Below are 19489 nucleotides of genomic sequence, written 5' to 3'. Positions count from 1 at the left end.
AAGCATAGGCTGTTTTCCAATTACAGAGCATAATGCGACTCAGTGGCGCACAATGCCGAATTATGCTAATGCTTAATTGGAACGTGAAACGCACCAGCAGGTTGCGCTAAGTTCAGTGTTGAAAAAAAAAATTCATAGAGTTAGCAATAACCTCATTAATGTGTAAATAAAGTGGTATACATAATAATTGGTTGAAAAATATTTACGGTTATTTTAAGTAATTTGGACTTTGATTATTTCATTAACATTTTTTTCAATGTTTGTACCTTCATCCATACTTATATTTATTTTTTTAACACAATTTGAATTAACTTTGATTATTTTGAAAAAACTACAATGAAACGAAAGCTTTAAATATTTTTCCAACAATTAATAATTACTAACGATAAATCGATTGCACGCATCAATTCACGCGCATTACTTTTAAGAGTGCTCGATTGTGCGAAGCGTTGCTGTAGTTGGAACATTCAACGTTAAGCATTATGCCGCATAATGCGCTCTAGTGCTGTAATTGGAAAACACGGATAGTCACAACTTTGTTTTGCAAAGTAATAATTTATTAAAATTCTGTATGTACATGCATACTATACTAGGTTTTGCAAGCTCTCTAGCTAGAGCAACACATTATCTAAGTTAAAAATAATATTGAGATATCTACCTAATATTCTTCACATTAAAAAATATGATAACAGTTGATTATTAGTTTATCTTGATATAAATAAAATTGACTACAGCTACTGAACATTTTGGTATTCGTATCACAAATGCTAAAATTTTATAATTTCCATTTGAATATATTATCTGCCTTTGTGTATGTGTCATTATCATCAGCAACGCTGAAAATACGGATACGGAACCAACTGTTTACTGTATTTTTTTTATATAGAAAATAATCAATGCTCGCTTACAAACAATTTCAAATATAAATATTATACTATAAGCTTATATAGGACGTCTCGCTATGATATATACTAATAAAAATATTATACTGCTAGGTACCTATATTGCCAGAAAATCTTGGTGGTCATTGAAGATTTGGTTAATAATATTTGGTTTTCTTAAATCATTGATGTATGTAGGCAATATAAGCAATAAATCATATTTTAATTCAATCATAAAACATATCAATATAGAATCTACCATCCTTATATCACATAAAACACAATGTATTATGTGAAAGAACATTTATTCCTAAGTATACCTAATAAAAACCTGTAAGAAACGCACGACAAAAGTATTGTCTCGAAATATTTCGTTAATGAATATTTTTTAAACAGTAGGAGATGTAAATCGTACGAAAGCGGGCGAATTATAATTTATTTGGAGAAGTGGCAAAGAGCCCCGCGCCCCGCGCCCCCGCACCGCTCGACCTACCCTTTGCTTTCGCCCTTCGTTACCTACGCACACTCCAAGAGTTGTAACTCGGAAATGTTTAACTATCTTTTATTTTTCGTATTCTATTTAATTTGTATGCAAAATTATATTGAGATAAATTTTTAAACGCTTTTCTGGGATGATGAATAATATTTTAGTATTACTTTATTTCATTTCTAAATAATAATAAGTCTTTTACTATTGACTTATGATAGACATACAATCAATTAGCATACTAAATATGAACTGTCGATGAGCAACCAACGAAATGCTTCTCAATGTGTCGAATCCTAGAATAAAAAAGCTCTCATTTTGTGAGATGGAATCAAATTGGTGAGCTTTTTTATTTTTCATCAAACCTTATTATATAATGACCCTTAATTTGTATTAAACTGGCTTCGGGTGAGCAGTTCATTGGTCTTTATCATGTATAAAAAAAATTTCATGTGATTTACTAACAGAAAAAATATAAAGAAGTCAGTAAGAAAACATAAGAAAAATCTTTATGTACATGATAAACCGTTAATAATAATTTTCATATTTCAGTCCTATTTTATATTAAATAAATAAATAAATATTAAAGGACATTATTACACATAACAACTAAGAAAACAAATAAATGATAATACATAAAAAGTCTCTGGAAGCTAAGCAACCTACTTATTCTAACAACTTCATCAACTAATAAAAATTCATAAAATTATTTTTAATTAAGTTACAACGCTGTGCTAGGCAACTTCATACTTTTCTGTTTTTTTCTTTAGGTAGGTTGTGTTCAAAGAGCTGCCGGGGTTCGGGCGACGGAGGGAGCGTGGAATTAAGGGGGAGACGGGGGAGGCCCGCCCTGGATACTGAGAGGAGTTTTAACCAATTAATTTTGTTCCTCAACGCAAACTCCGCTATATAATAAGGTATAAGTAGGCATTAACTGAGGCGCGCCGATAGCTCGCCGGCCGGGGGCGACTTCTTCGCGATGCCTCTTATAACGATGTTTTATTTCTTGTTAAGCTCTCCGTTTCTCCACTTTTAATATTTAATAGCATTTTCATGGCTCATGTTTTATAGCGCACTTACGAATTTCTAACATTACGACTGTTGTTCCATCGGCGCTATTGTTTTTTAATCGTTAAACGCCCTATGAATGATAATCACGTGCCTCTAAAAGATACATTGGGATTTGCAATTTATTTCCTATAAATTATAATTTTTCATTCTATCGAATTAAAACTTGATGCAAATATAAATATTTTATTAAAAATTGAATTTATCATATGGGAAAAAGTCCTACGCACCTAAATACTATCTTCATTAAACCTAAAGTAATAATAATTGTTATAGGTCGTGTCACCAACTACCCATATGACACTAAAAGCCGTCTACGCCTATCCATGACGAAGCAAGGGTTCCACTTACCCGTACCGAACAGATTTGAAACGAAGAAACAACAAAAAATTGCTCGCGCCTTCTGCCTGAGGCGTCGCGCGTCAATATGGCACTTTTAAAAAATATTTCTTAACAACGGTATTGTGTTGTTAAAAAACAGAAATGCACCCGAAAAAACAAACCGCAGAAGATTGTTAAAAAACGAAGTGCAGCACGCGAGTCAGCCGAGACACCCTTTCCCTTTTGTGGGACGCGCGCTACGTTTTTTATCTTTATGGGGTTGTGTTTTTTATAAAGATGCTACGTATAAATTAATAAATGAACGTGCTCATAATCTGCGGCCTGGAACACTTTCTTTGTTACTTTTTTATTGTAAGTTAGCATTCATTTGTTTTTGTGTGTGGTGGCGGAAACGGCTTGGGCCTATTGATTATAGTGCGTCCGCCTGCTTCGTGACAGGTGGGATACGTTTCTACAAGTTATCTTATGCGAAAGTTAATTAGCTATTATGTAATTCATCAATTAAATTTTGGTTATATTAAACATACAGCAACAATAATAATTAATCTTAAAGATTTTTAACAGATTCTATTTATCGCAATTATTTATGTTAAGTTATAACATTATATATAGAGGCATATTCAGTTCAAACGATGTTTATATAAAGCAATGCAAATTAAGTAACAAATTCAGATAACTGTTGTTCCTCAATATTATATGCTTTCATATTTGTATAAGACCTTAAGTTTTCGCTTATAAAGTCTATTTATAAAAAAACAAAAGGCAATTATAACCAAAAACACAACTGTCTTCGAGAAAACCTCAATCACATTTGATGAAAAGTCGTCTCCAAGTTAGGTAACTAGTTATCTTAAAATGTATTTATCCAATAGATATTCGCCACTGGCACACCAGTCTGGAAGCTCTCTGCTATCGATAAGCGGAAGAAGCAGCGGAAAGACTTTTTTGCTTGCAACCAATAACGGATAAGAAAATATTTTTTCTTTGCATTCTGATGGCATTTCTTTCACTGATCCATCTAGTTAGAGTTACCCGCACCTTGATTACACGTTTATAAAAAACTTAATTTCTAGATAAGTACTTTTCATTTTTTCTCATGATTTCCACCAAACACTATTCATCTATCAATTGGACGACAATGCAAGGTATCAAAATCTAGTAACTTACACAATTAGACAAATGAATACTTAACTAGCATAGGTGTACATTAATTGATCATTTTTATCGACGAACCCTTTTCATCATAAATATCAATTAAAATTTACTTATTATTACTCTACAAATCACGGCATTCACACATAACACTTGCGTCTAAAAAATCTTAAGAAATTTTGACAAATGGCATCGATATGCGTCACTCGGCTTGGGGATAAGCAAATATGTGAAAGCATTGGGTTCGCTTTGTGTCGTTCATTCTTAGTGCACGTGTGCTCTGTAATCTCCGCAAGAGGTAACTTTGCATCATACAATCGATCTTTACGCTCTATTAATTCTATAAGAGTTGAAGGTGTTATGTATGTAATATGTACCTTCTTAGATGTAGGTGACATAAAAATTGTAGATACGATTCCAATATGATAAACTTAGCCTCAATAGTAGTTGTTAATAAAGTAGTTCAACAGTAGATTTAAATTATCGATGTGCGTGCCTTTTCGTTACACCACGCATTTAAATTTATAGAGATTTTGTATAACGTATTTTGCAAAGTTAAGCTCTGTATATATTTTTAACATTTTTATTTAAAAATGTATATCTAGTATTCATTAAAGTTTGTATATTGGCAATTGATCACTTATGTATCCGTTTCATGTAGATAAGACATCAGAAACAATGCAAAAATGCACTATGATAGCGTTTAAATATTTTTTTAAAACGACTAGATTAGATACCTAATTGATAAATAACTCAAATCGAGATAAATTTCAGTACAACTATTGTTTAATCTACGACTATTAATATCTATTATTTATGTAGGTACGTATAATACTTTAATGAACTTATTGTGACGTTTTTTGTAAAGTATTGCTAGAGTGATGTCGCAAATTCGTCCCACTACTTCAGTTTGAAGTAATGCAATAAAAAGTCCACCCGCGCTCCGTCACGCGGGATCCTTTATTTTGATAGTGAATTCGGTTAACCGACGGCCATTGTCACCCAGCCGTTTGATTATTGATTTTATACGCTAAATCATATTTTTATCAAAGCCTCTATTCATCGGATTTATAACTTCCTTTAACAGGCTCTATTTGATAATACACACAAAGGGATGAAGCTGCACAATATCATTAATATTGTGCATAGAACTTGTCGCGATTCCATATTTATATTTATATAAAATACCTCTTCAGGCCGTACATGAGACTCGGGTTTTAGAGCAAGTCATTGCCGTATAATACTTTTGTACTTTTAGGTTTTTCAGTAGCTTTAGTAGGCTACATCGTTTTATAATCGTATTGAATCTGTTTTTGTTGCAAAATAAAAGAAAAAAAGAAAGGAGTTTCACGCAAACTTGTTTGCCAGGATGTCTAATCCTTTAATCCGTATCACTACCCAGTAGCTCGCTCCTACAATACGTAATTGTCACCTAAACAGTATATTTGCCTGTGTCTCGTACCGATGGGCGCGGCTATAAAGGTTCCGACAAAGTGTTTGTTTTCCTACACTATGCATTACTTGTTTGATCCAACAACACACTGGTCAGTAGCAATGTTTGCGTTTAATCCGTCTTGAATATCCTTTCTCTGATGTTTTCGCAATACGAACAAAAGGAGCGGCTACTTTATAGTGTAGTTAATAGTTTATTTTCCTTTGCCAGCCTCACAATTGTTAGGTTTTATTTTGCGATGTGTGAACTTACATGAAAGTGATGAAATGGTTACGACAAAGAGAAATGCTTGGATCAAACAATGAATTTTGTCTTAAATGTAGTACACCTAGTATATAATTATTCATTACTTACAAACTTACTAAGAAAATATTATACAGTACCTACACTTCTTTTCGGCTTCCGCGGCGCGTTTTCAGTTTACCTTTATAATGAAAAAAAAAAAAATCATCGATTAAAATCTATATCATGTAACTCTACCTGCGATACCTTATTAATTAGAGCGATGAGAATTGCTGCTTTTTTTGATACAGAAATCTAGCTCTTACCTTACTTTATACTCACGAAAATTACCTACAATTGTATATTAAGTATCAAGCTTAAGAAAAACAAACTCTACATTAAAAATATATAAAAGTGGTAGTTATGGGGACCACTTATATAAGGAGTTTTTTTGTTATTTGTTTTAATGTAATTGATACATAATACAAAAAAATAAGTGTAGTTACTTACAATCTACATTCTACATAATTCAATTACAAACAAATATGGAAAATATTTGTAGGTATGTCATGGAATTAATCCGTGGAATGAAAACTTTTAAAGTTCTTACATAAATAACGTACCTGAGAGTCCATCTATTTTATTGAAATCGGATTATAATTAAAAAGAACTCTTAGAAATACTCGCTTACCATTGAAACTCTATCTTTGCGAAATCAGATCCGTGCCGGCTTCAAATTGCAAATTATTTGAAGAACTTTACCAGGTACTAAGCAGGTAATCTATATTTACTATTCAAAACTTTAATATACGTAGAATTATTATTATTTATCTGCATTATTAGATTTCATATGAATAATTTTCATTCATTTTACCTATGTAGGTATCTAAAGGTTGTATAGATGGATGAAGAGAACATTCGACTCTTACTTAAATTAGAATAAGTACATATATAAAATTCATTAAAACATAAGAAGGTAATTTGCATTATGCATATGCAGTAACTTTGTTTCAAATATTAAAGGACGATAGGAACCCAAAAGAATGTTTGTTTAAGCCAACATGTGGTGAAGTAGCAAGGTGTATAAACTTCGTTATAGCGCGTAAAACATAAAAGCAATAATAAGCATTAAACGCGTAACGGGTAACCCATAACATCTAAAGGGATGCTCTTCCAACAAAAAAGAGTTTCACAAAGGTTTGAAAAGATTGAATGTGTGGTAACGGGCTTGCAACTTGATAACCTTAACACCTTGATCAATGTGGGTTACTAGAATTTGGCAAACTGTACAGTTTTTTACTCTGATTGCCAAAAAATGAACGGGTGTTGCGTTGGTGAAAAACGACACCATCCGGTTTAGTAACGCTTAGCTGTTAACTTGGCGCTGGTTTAATCAAGTAACGGGTAAGTATACTATTAGAACACGCGTATTTCATATCATCATCACATCGAACTCAAATATTAATCTTACAATTCAAGGTAAAAAGCACAGAAATAAATAAGTCTAACCGTAAATTGCGTTTGCAAAAAAACTACTTTTTAACAAAACAACATAAAACATAACTCTTTTTTATTGCTTTACCAAACAGTAGCCATTCATTGCCACGGTCCTCGATGCTGCAATAAATCGACCTTGAACGATAGTAAAAATCAATAGTGCAATGGGACAAGTGCACTATTATGGCATCAGCTGATGTGTTGTTAAAGAGTTCAATGCACTTTCTATTGTTCTCTCTTTTAGTCACCCATAGAAAAAAACGTGGGTACGCATAAAAAGCATATTAAGTCCATACAGAAAAAACGCAACCCTTTCGTGCAGGTACCCCTCACAACCCTTTACAAAAAGGCTTATAAAAACTCTCTGGGTAGTGAAAGGGTAAAAAGGGTTGTCTATACGCATGCGCCACGTGGGATCACTGCCCTCGTTTTTCATTTTTAAAATTTGTAATGGTCGTCAGCAATATTTACATACCATTTTTTGAGGAAGAAAGGTTTGGTTTATTACGTTGAACATAAAGCAATAATTTATATAAAAGTGTATAAGGAGAACATTGATTTTGTATTTAGTAGGTGGTAATTGTGGTGTTATGAAATACTTCTTGTATTTGATCTAAATATAATAGAAGTCACGTCATTAGGCTTTTTATTCATAGTCCGAGGTCGTAGTAAAACTTATCTTTCGAAGATAAGCATCTATTGTGATCACGACTATTATTCACGGATCACTGACTGTGAGATGAATCTATAGAACTATTTTATCTCTCACATTTCTATTCACTTGTATCAAAAAGTTAACCACATTAGGTTCATCGTAATATTGAACAAAAAATTCACAAAAAAACTATATTAATATACACTATTAACATACATATATAAACTATTTAATTAAAAAAGGTGTAGGCGTGGCGTCTAGGTCCATAGTTAGAAGAAGTAAATAATGCAATAATTATGAATGTAAATGAAGAAAGCAAATAAATATTTTTTTCACACATATTTGAATATTTTATTTTCACTTATATTCTTCGTTCTTCGAGATTAGTCCTTAAAAAAAAGTCTGTCAATCTGTAGATAGGTACATTAGTGACAAACGTCTATAATTCGATAATAATATAACCCGTTCTAGCAAAACATGAACAAAGTTACCAAATAACGGAGTGAAACTATAATAAAGAAAGATAAATATCGTTTATTACAGTTAGGAAAGTCGATTAGAAAAAACTACCCCTTTCACCCCACAATTTGTAACCCGTGCAGTGGGCGCCGCGACCCACACGCACGAATCGGAGCTCACAATCAAGGAAACGGCTTTATTTCATATTTATATTTATAGCATTCAAATGCTTTATAAACGAGAAATTTTTAGAGAATAGAAAAAAACTGTCCTCGCCTCGTGATCTAAATATGTATAGGTATTTCTGTTCTTTAAAAATGTATCAAACAGGTTTGTTAATATGATTCTATAGAATCTAAGACATTTGACAATGGTAATTGGACATGTTTTATCTAACGCTATCTATTTATATATACATTCTGTTATATTTTTACAAACATCATCCATATGCTTCATTTAATTAGTACCAAATTAAATTATGTTACTTAACAAGACGTTTGAAACGTTTTATACAGAAACTGATCACAGACAAACAACCTTCGAGTAGTGTTCGATACATAATATGTACCTAAGTCCAACTCATTTTCCAAGTTATCTCACTTTATAGGGTCACTCACTTTATGTGGTTATTGAGCTATGACGGATTTTAATATGAAAATTTTCTGCCTTTTTACCAAAAACAATTAATAATGAAAAAACTACTACACTGTTAAAATTCAATTGATATTTTTTTTTAAAGCCGAAGAATGAGCGATCACTTTAAAAAAAACTTGCCCAGAACTTGCATTTACCTCAAAAAGAAAAGGGTCATAGCTCAATAACCATCCATTTTTGACCCCTGGTTAGCTGGACTTAATTTGTTGCAAATGACCTCTAGTATAACCCCTTTGAAGGATCACGTCGAATTACCAGTCACCCTGTATAACTTCTTACATGACATGAATTCAACTAAATTTAAAACAATTCAAAAGCAATGGTCAAGAATGATAAAAAAGTGAATATTACAAGTAAAAATAAAAAAGGTCTTCCTCCATAGTTTTGCTTACCGTAAAAAATGTTACAGTTACATAACGCGTTTCCATAATAATAGAATCATTATAGAAAACAGAAGAGCGAGCAGCTGATTTATTGGACGATAATGGTCGCTGTCATAAATAGTTTTTTTTAATAACAAATGCTTTTTCATTCCACTTCGAGGTAACACCCGGCTTTGTAACTTTTTTAATTAGAAAAAATTTAAATACGTTTAAAAGTTTATAACCAACTTATTTTCACCAATGTTAAATTTTTATTCATAGGTGAGTATATTTTTGTAAATATTTAAATTTAATATGAATATTCAATAAATTTAATTAGGTCATTTGCAAAGCTTTGTTTTGAATATTCAATAAATTTAATTAGGTCATTTGCAAAGCTTTGCTGAAAATGGAAGCTTTTAAAGCTTATCGCTGTATCGCTAAAATACACAATAAATGACCTATGTTGGTTTTTTACAACAGATTATTAGAAATTGAGATGTCACTCGCATATGTGCACCGACCTTGACTAATATACAAAAGCTGGATGTCGAATATGGATCCCAAAAGTTGATTTATAGAGTTTATTCCAGTGAAATAGTGAGTATCGGTCTCGGATCGGAGTGCGGACGCAACGTGTGTGTCCAATATACTTTTGCACGTGACGCGGAATATTACAAATCTCGGCTACTTAAAATGAGTTAAAATTCAACGATTCCCCGTTCAAAAAAAGAGTTAATATTGATCGTAGATTTCTCGTCGTGGGGTGCACCGGCCGGCTGAGTCACCCCACGGTTTTTTAACTCACCCTAAGTTATATTTTTTGTAAAGCCCCCCTCTCCCTCCCGGCCCGCTTTAAAGGATGAGTAGTCTCTATGGAAACGGCTCGATCTAATTTATAGGCGGACGAAAGTACGAATTGCTTAATTAAGAATTTAAAATGTGTCTACTGGGCAATTAATTATAAGCAAAGCGAATCTGCGAACTCGGAGTCGGCAAGAATATTCTTTTACGCAATAATTCAAGCTTTTAGCCGAGTCAGGAATTTAATTAAAAACGTTAAACGAATTGTTTACTTTAAAAGTTGTCTCTTGTAAGTAAATTTACATGCTTTTGATGAGATAAATTTCTTTTGTAGAATTACTAAATAATAAAAATCGTTATGCACCGAGTTTTTTGAGTAACAAATGACATGACGAAGGACGGTTTATGAATACGCAAGGGTTGTTTATCGTGGGTGAGCGGCAAGGGCACGCGCGGGTTAAAAAACTGTGGGTCACGGGCATGCCGCGGCGGGTGCCGGCGATACTCGCGGTCGTCAGTTGCCGCTTTTTTCTTGCTGTGAGCGAGCGTTCTGTCGTCCTCCGAAGGCGCCGGCGCAGGTGATAATTTGGTAAGATTAATATTCAATAAAGTTTCCATTATTTATTGAGCGTAGGATCTTTTCTATTGTAAATTTGAACGTTAATATCTTTAACTTTCTGGAGGCACCTTAAAACAATTTTTTATGCGAGTTTAATATTTAAAACGATTGTAATCATGAATTGTCATTAGAAAAAGTCATTAGAATGATTATTGTCATTACCTATACGATAATATTGTTCAAGTAGAAATATTAAAATCACAGAATATTCTACTTTAGTTATTACGAGTACCTAGTTTATTATATTTCGGAATAATAGTTTGGTACATATCAATATGTATCAGTAATAAGGATTAGGTATATGTCATACTAGCGATCCGCCCCGGCTTCGCAGTGTGTAATTTTACTTGTAACGGTGCATTTACATCAAACCAACATAGAGCTAGAGCAAAAGCATACTTTCGTGATCTTTTAGTGTAAACGAAAACTCGTATTCAGTGTTGCTCAGTATAAGAACATCGCATAGAGTCTTTTCGAACGCACTAAGAACAACGAAAGAATGCTCTACGCCTGTTTACACGAAAATAATTTAACATAATTGGGTTTGAATGAGCATTCGCTCGTTTGATGTAAATGCACCGTAACATATTATAATATTTTTTTAAAATTATACATACAAATAAATCTTCCTCTCAAACCACTATATCTAATAATAACTCAATATAATCCGTTGCGTAGTAGACAAACAGTCAGACATCGGGAAGCATCTTTGTTTAAACAGTAGTGATAGTCATAATAATAAAAAAACGTGAGAAATGTACACAATATATTCTTCTACTTTATTCTACATTGTATTATTACATTAATTAAATAATATCTATTTCATAGCTAAAATATAACAAAATATTATATGCATTCTAGGTAAATAGTATTATGTATCTGTAACACAATTTATGAACTCGTATAAATTAATGAATTAAAAAAAAACTATGTAGGTATTCGACCAATAATTGTCGGTTTTTTGGCAACGCAGTGTAATTAAACCTAGGTTTGGTAAAACAAAACAATGGTGACGATATTGCTTAATGAGCCATAAAGAAGAAAGCGATACGTAGAGGCAGGCATAGACAAAAGGGCGCGGCAAGGGTGAGGAAAGGACGCGGGCGGAGGCGCGAGGAAATGGCGGCACAGCTAAATTAATTTGCGCGCTCCCGCCAAACAAAGGCACGCTAATGGAACGCGGCGAATGGAAAAAATGCCACCGTCCGCTCTCTGGCGACTTATTTTTTTTCTACAAACACAACCTTTGACTTTCTCAAATGAATAACGTTACACCCGTCTAAGTTTGTCAACGTTCGCTTTGTCCAGATTTAATGAAGGACATTGCGAGATATGGGTATGTTGCTTACTAAAAGTAAATAAAAAACGAGAACAAAATTAGTAACGCCATATTAAAAAACATCGTCGTAACAAATGAAATTTGTTGAAATTTTAAATGATTTGATTTTTATTACAACGCCAAATATTGCAGCTAGTTTTAATTAAGGATCTGTCGTTTAAACAGACTCTTACACATTGTGTAATTAATTTAAGTACCTACGTTCCTTTAAAGGAATAACCGTGCTATCCTATAAAAGTATATAGATGTTCTGAAACGTTATCATCAAAACAATATAGCAAAGTTGGACAAACAGAAGAAAGATCTGATTTATATACTCACCATTCAGAGTAAATGAATATGTCAAATCGTTGATATGAATATGTTTTATAGCTTTCATTTCGACTGTATTTGACTCCCTATTATCTTCTACCTGCCAGATCAGAGTCAAGGGAAACAATGATCCTTATCCGCCGGTCGCTTACGACGTGCCATTTTGTCGCAAAATATTAATGCGTACGTAATACGTATACATTATGGCAGCAAGATTTATGCGCGTCCAATTAAAAGTTCTGAGAGCTGAAGACTCCAAATTAGTGGAATTCGCTCACATTTATCAAGACATCAGCGTTGCTTCGCGCTACGCGAAACTTCCCAAATTTAAATTAGAGACAATTTTTACAGCTACCTCCCGGATGGAGGGGGGGTGCTGCTACCCTTTCCTTATAACGAGGAAGGCCTCATGCATTTTTATGTGCTTCTTTTTTCGTCGGCGTTTTAAACAAGGGGGTGAGCAGAGGGTGGTAAGGGGGCAACTTTTTATTCGCGTCTTGATAAGTTAGGGTTGAAATTAGACGTTCGAGTTTCGCTCGCGGAATTCATAATGACTGAAATTAATAAGTTTTCTTGGAGGGTGCTTCGAAATGCGATGGAATACACGGTATTATTGTGATTACACCCTACCGAGTTAAGTACTCGCTTTGATTCTGAAATATAAAACGGAAAATTTACATAAGTATAGGAAATATTAAATTTTCATTGAACATCATTTAATTAAATCTGTTTGAAAGTTATAAATACTTAAATTGTTCCAGGTTTTTTTTTTAATTCTGCATAAAAACTATTTAAATACCTACTTCCACAATTTTTAATGGAATGTACAACCTAGGTACCTATGTTTAATGCCGGCACAGAATAATAACTAGTAAGTAGCTTGATGCCGGATTAAAGTTGCCTCAAAACTAATATTGGTTTTTACTTTTATTATAATTGGTTTAATTTATTGACACGTTGAAATTAATGAAATTACGTTACCTATTAAAATTAAAAAAATCACAAAGGTGATTCATGTAGATTCTTATTGCCAACTTGAAAAGAACAAAATTAAAAAAAGGCTAAAATGAAAAAGTTTTGAATGTTTGCAAATACTGAAATATGAATAATGCGTATAGACCCAAAAAGCTCGCTTGTAGCCTGTAGGCATAGGTCAAAGTATAAGTAGGTAGGTTATTAACTTGTAATAAGTATGTAGGTAGATAATATTAATACAGTAGGTAATTGTGACTTTTTAGTTTTAAACTATGCCCTATTCGTTAAAAATCTATATTTATGGACTTGTACGGAAAAGCTTAAAAACCCTTTAAGTTTTCACATACTTTTGTATGATAAACTTACAGATAATATTATTGCTTTGTATAACTGCCTACTTCGTATAAACATCAAATTCTACGTACGCTTACACGTGAATAGAAGCACATGGGCACACTTGTTGACTGCAATGTGTGAGCATGCGCGGTCATATCATCCCATACGTCAAACATGATAAACAAACAGAACATATTAAACTGCACTAGGTATACTTACCAAGGTGTGAAAATGAACTTGTTGCCTTCTGATACTGAGGTTTTTGAGGAGATACGGAACAAATTACCTAGATGGTTAATTCGTTTAGAATTCCGGTTTCAAGGGCTTCTATATTTAAAAGTTCTATAGTTTAATCATATTAAATTAAATCGTATTAAATTTGCAACTGTAGGTATATTTCATGCTTGGTACTGGTCGCTTGGAAGAAATTGCTGTTTAGCAATAAAGCGGCCAATTGCTTCTGATATCCTTATATTGTAATATTAAAAATTTGTGTGCAATAAAGAATATCATCATCATCATCATCAGCCCATATACGTTCCCACTGCTGGGACACGGGCCTCCTATGAGGGTACAGGCCATAATCCACCACGCTGGCCAAGTGCGGGTTATAACTAACTAAAATAAATCGTATAAAATTAATTATTCTAACTTACATAAAATTAAGAAAAAGATTTGGAGATAATTATTTTCAATATTTCTTTATCAAAACAGTGTAGGATAATATAAAAAGGGACGAGATATTAAGAAGAATCGCGTTTAAACATAACAAATTGTATGATAGGACAAAGTTCGAAGTCAGATTTGCGCAATTATCCGAGAAGCAGAGTCATTAGAGTAATCAATCCCGGCCGGGGACAGGGAGGGCCGCTCTTGTATTATAATTCGCGTCTAATAACATCGTTAACAACGCACATTAAAACAAAACAAACAGCTAGGTGCGGGGGGCGCCATCCTTCCTCGAATCCGTGTCATTAATTTACGTAATGCGTAGGTACGCGCTATCCCCAAATATTTAAGAAGCCTCCTCCGGGAGCGCCCGTTTCTCCACTATCCCCCCCGCGCGTCCCGCGACGCTCACCTCCCACAGTCCACCCGTCGAGAATTATGGCGGCCGCCTTGTAATTATATTTTTTAATTTATCTTCCTTAGCGAATACAATGGAGGCGCCACCCTGCCACCAAAGCGCTTCCTTCTCATGCTGAATATTGTATCAGGCCGCTGAAAAAAGGAAAGAGCTTTAATTACAAGCGAGCGCGCGGCCGGCATTACGCGTTAAATATTTAATGTTGTCTCTTTCTTGTCCTGTTGTCAGCGATCGCCCGCTCGCCTCACTCCGCAGTCCGCAGACCCGACATCAATAATAATTAAAACACCTATTAACTCATTCCTCCTCGACTGACCTGTTATTATCTATCGTATACTTTAATAATAACATCTAAACTGCTACTAGTAGGTACAATTATATTTTTTGTCACAAACGCTCATTAAAAAAAATTGTTTCTTTTAATTAATTACACGATACAGTGACAATGCTTTTTTTAAATATGTAGATGGCAATCATTTTTATTAATTTTCTTTTGAAATATAGCCAATCTTATTTATTTCTTGATAACACTTGCAAATTAAGCCAGACCCGTAGCTGCAGTACTTAACTCGAGGAGACAAAGTATAAAGTGTCGACCCCCATCCACCCGCTAAAAAACGTCTCTAATATTCTTTTAGAAACGGTGGCATTTACGGGCTATATTTTATCCTGAATTTGCATACGCTCCTTTTTTCTTCACCCGTCCTCTATTTTATGGGTGAGTTTTTTTTTCTATTCGAGGGCTAAGATACAAAAGGGTAAAACGCGGGGCACGCTCGATAATTAAATTGCACGGATCCGTGTCGCATTCATGCTCAGCGAACATAGTCAAAAAGTTACAAATGTAGCTACATATTGACATCCACGACACTGCAATTAGCTTTTTTAATACTGTCTCTTATAAAATTTGCACCGTATGATACATACGTGAAAGATAGCTAATTATTAGCGCTCATTAAATAAAAACACATCAATAAAGATATGTTTGATGTTTGATGATGTTTATTGTGTGTATGAGTAGATAGTAAGCCTGTAATTTAAAAAAATCTCTTTTTTATTTTCTTATCATTAACTAATACTCTTGATTCATATAGGAACGTGTTCACAATAGACCTAATGCCGAATAAGAGATCTTGATATTTTAAATTTTTAACTACATAATAACTGATAATTATGTTTAAGTTATAAATATTTGGATCTTAACCAATTAGTGAATGTAAAGCTTTATGTCGTAAACTGAACATACTGTGGGGGCCTACTTAGCAAGTTATGACATACATGGGAATATCAGCTATCAATTTTCACCTACATACCTATATATCTACGTACGATAAGTCTTTCTTTAATTGTATAAGTAGATAGCTATATAAATTCTCGTGTGCCAGTGGCGATACCTACTCCTTGGAAGCGGCTTGACCGATTGTCATAAAATCATTGTATATTAGGTATAATAAACGATAATGTTATCCTAGAAGAACAACGTTTACCGGGCCAGCTCGTTATTTGTTTTGATATTGACAAATAGTTAACTTAATAGATTTAAAAACAAATAGGTACAGACTATAATATAAATACCTGAAATCAATAATTGTTAGCACTTACCTCTATCTTTGAATTTAATAAATGAATCGAAATTTAAGTGATATCACGGAATTTGGGTAATTTCTTCTTAAATCTACTTTTTGTAATATTTCAACGACAGCGTCGTCCATAATTTAACTAACAAATTAGGAGAAATCTTACCCTGCTCTAAGTCAAATTACCATAATTGCTAATCAAATGTTGTAGAAGCAGTCGCGGCGTTGCTTCGCTCTAATTACGAATTCTAATTTCCTCTCTTGTTTTACAGGCCTTTTGAATTTGTAAATTATTACCCTACAGGCTATCAAATGAATATTAAGATTTTGTAAAGCAAAGTAGAAGCTTAATTAATATATATTTTGTTAATAAACCTACCAGTAATTACAAATCTTTGTACTAATTTTGCATTGTTACGAAGTTAGAACTTATACATTTCCGTTATATAGAAATAAATCGTGTGAAAAAATTTGTTAAATATATAATGGTCAAGGTCACCCCATTTTTAAATACATAGGTACCTACATATGTTGTATGCAAATGCATTATTGCATATATGTTTTAGATTCAAAAGCTGATATTACGAATTAATAAGTCTTTTTCACGTTAAGGTACTCACTGAAGAAAATGTAGAGCGTTCTCTTTGGGGATTTGCCTTTATTGTATTAAATTAACATTTAAAGACATACCAACATTCGTCTTTTATGAAGGTACAAAAGGAGAAAATATTAGCCGCTTTCACTCAGTGTACATTTTATTTTTATAATATTTTTACGAAGAATATTTCGTAAAGTTCAAAACAGCTTTCCTTTTCAAGAAAAACTTAATAACATCAAAAGTATTCGGGAGCAGTGTTGCGCGAGTTTTTAATTCCCTTACAAGTCTACTTACCTAACACGGGTTCCAATTAAAAACGAGCGACAGGTTTAAAATGCGAAGTGGAGAAAATGTGAGGAGAGATGGGGAAATATGCTCGTGTTTACGGAAACCTCCTCGGGCAAATATTATCGCGAAACGAGCGCGATCAAATATTCACAAAGACGAGGCGACGGCGGCAGGCGCGGGACGCAACCCTCTCCAACTTTCAAGCCCTTCCCTTTGCACGCCCTACACTAATTACGTTTAGAGTTCTTAAGCGAAATTACTTAGGCCCTCGCCACCCGCGCCGCCTCGCGACCCCCTCCCGGAAATGAGGCGCGCAGGAAAAACAAGAGGAAAGCGCTATACGCGTAAGACACTCGCTGTCTTTGAGCGTCCCAAATCCGAGCAATCCCCAAAAATGTTGATTTAATGATTTTTTCTTCATTTTCACGAACGTTTTGTTCATGAGCGGTTGCTAAGTGAAAAGCAATTAAAGCATGGACGAATGATCTCCGCCCTCCACCTCGCGCCCGTGAGGCTCCACACTCATTCCATTTTCAACATTCGTCTATTAACAAAAGACAACAATATATAACTAACTTAAAAACTACTTATCTCGACATCTTTTTCTTGAAAATTCCCAGACTACTAATGTTTGGGAAAATATGGGACGGAAACTTTTATTCAATGGCGATGGCCTATCCAATAAATGAACGTAGGTACTAGACTGTGTCTTTCGAGAATTTATAATTATAATATAGAGACATTATAATTATAAATTCTGAGTATTCACAATTTTCAATTCTGTGTTTTTCCTAAGAAGAAATATTATTGGTTCCTCTAAAAATACAGTAGAGCAAAAAAAGACAATTTTTAATAACTTTTGTGTAGGTCTTTGACAAAATCTATATTTAGTAATTAGTTGAAAGTTTTATTCACGGGCTCAATTTATTTGAATGCGGTTTCCGCTGATATAATATTGTGGTGGTGTAATCCTAAATTAAAATTAAGCGTTTATTTTTATATCAAGTAATTAGTTCCTAAAGAGAAGTTTCGACCAATGCAATGTGATGGCGCAGGTAATAGATAGTTAGTTACTACAGTAAACTTCATAACTATAAATAAATAAAAACATTTATTTATCTCTCTCACAAGGATTAAAAACTTTACAATGAATGAATTATTAGTATTATTATATTTATACATAATAAATTAAGCAACCTTATGAGAGCTGGTGCCCGAAGTGGGTTCTGTAGAACCTGTGGTACGGGTCACCAGGCCCCACTTAGTATGTATATCTAAAATACAAACTAAAAATAAGGCTGTCAGATCTATAATCTTCTGAGGTAAAAAAAAAACACGTAGGTAGTAGATAAATAACATTTATCTGTAATCACATAAAACATTAAAAAATTATGTCATAAATAATTATATAAAACGAAATCAACCGCTACGAGCTTCCTTGATGCTTTTACTTAATTTGGCAGTTCAATTTCCGGAAATTCAAATCCATAAAAATCTGAACATATAATGGAGATGGTAAACGTCTTCATCTAATCGGAAGCAACCGTCAGCCTGAACATTTGAGTTTCATCGCAGGCAGTAGGCACCCACAATAAAGCTGAATAATTTCCTGTTTTACTTAAATTATTTTGATGTCTTAAACGATGATTTATAGTAATAGTACAAGATCCCAGAGCCGTAAGAAACGCATGTATAGTGCTTTCGCGGTCATACTAATGGTTGAGTAATTTTTGTGTTTAAGGGATGTTTGGTCATTGCAATTTGTCTGACTGATTAAATATAACATTGTAATAGTTATCTTAATAACATATCTAAAAATCAGACATTTAAAAATAAATTAAGTTCATTTATTAGAGCTTTTTTTAGTTTTGGCTCAGGTGGCGCAGGTGTCACCGGTAGAGCTCCACAAACATTCAGATATTAAAAAGTAGGTACAGGAAACTTATATGCTTTAGAAAATAAGTAGGTATATGTGTCTTACGGCTCTGGGATCTTACTCTATAAGTTATATGTGGTTAGTAAACATTTTTAAGTTTAAATGGTGAGAAAGTTCTATAACTAAACATAAGTTTACTTTATCATTAGATAGGTACGAATCAAACAATCGATATGATTAACTAATGTTATATACCTACATCAATTATCCGCCGAATCCCCATATAGCAAAACATAAGTACATATTTTTATTGGTAATTACTAATTAATAGATTTAATCCATATTCTCGTATGCGGTACCTAATTGAAAACAAATTAAGTAGGTACCTATGTAAAATAATAATTCTAGCTCTATCATCATTCATCTGTTAAAAAAGGGTTAATTTA

The sequence above is a fragment of the Colias eurytheme genome, chromosome 15, assembly GCF_061535395.1.
Source record: "Colias eurytheme isolate Ceu_HAF_F1 chromosome 15, ilColEury1 Martin Lab GWU primary, whole genome shotgun sequence".
Classification (NCBI taxonomy): domain Eukaryota; kingdom Metazoa; phylum Arthropoda; class Insecta; order Lepidoptera; family Pieridae; genus Colias; species Colias eurytheme.
Note: the sequence above shows the minus strand (reverse complement) of the source record.